Here is a 1,102-nt window from a genome sequence, read left to right on the forward strand (position 1 = left end):
ATTTCCAAAAGTCGTTCCCTATATTTTTTTTAATGTTTATTTATTTTTGAGAGAAAGGGTAGACAGAGCATGAATGGAGGAGAGGCAGAAAGAGAGAGGGAAACACAGAATCCGAAGCAAGCTCCAGGCTCTGAGCCTAACACAGGACTCAAACCCACGAACCATGAGATCATGACCTGAGTGGAAGTCAGACACTTAACCGACTGAGCCACCCAGGCACCTTTGGTTTTTCACATGTTAAAAAAGACCCACAGGATCCTGGAGGCCTAGCTATTGTCAAGGTAAGGTTATTTTTCCCTCTAGCAGAGCATTCACATTAAGACCATTGGGAGTTCCTGGAGAAATGTCCTTCTCTGCCTGCCTCAAGAATCTATCAATGGGCTGCAGGTTATAAGGAAATTTCGTTTTATCTACATTTCTTTTGCCTTTGTTCTCTATATCATCTACACCCAAGGTGGGGCTGGAACTTACCACCCTGAGGTCAAGAGTCACATGCTTCATCAACTGAGTCAGCCAGGTGCACCTAGTTTACCTTGAAAAAAGGTAGTATTATTGTGGGTTATGCACCTGTAAATAACCACTATTGGGTTCTCCTTATTTTGAGGTTTATTAAAATGGTTGTATGTTCTTGTTCTGTGACATGCTTTTTTGATCCAGTGTTAAATACATAACATCTATACGTATTGATCTATAGAGTTATACCTCGTTCAGTTTCCCTGATGTACATAGCCTGGTCTTAATATGTATTCATTCATAGCTTTGTCTAGATAAAGGAGGAGGGGGGGAAAATCCATTGTGAGGCAAAGTTTTCAGACAGTGAAACTTTCACAAATAGGAATTTGTCGGCACGATTTGAGCAAGTCATGGTGGTTTTTTTTTTTTCTCTCTTTCTCTTCACCACTGTACGTATTTCCTCGCCTGCTGTCAGGCGTGATTTATGTCAGGCACCCCCAGCCCAGTTCCTATTCCGGGAGGTGGTGAGGGCAGGAGGGTGGGGGAGGGCGCAGTCCTTGCTTGAGGGACACCTGACAGCTCAACACAGGGCACAGACTTCCCAACGCAGCAAAATTCTGCTGGTTTCTTGGAAGTCCTTACGAAAGAT

Source organism: Felis catus, chromosome B1 (assembly GCF_018350175.1).
Source record: "Felis catus isolate Fca126 chromosome B1, F.catus_Fca126_mat1.0, whole genome shotgun sequence".
NCBI classification, from domain to species: domain Eukaryota; kingdom Metazoa; phylum Chordata; class Mammalia; order Carnivora; family Felidae; genus Felis; species Felis catus.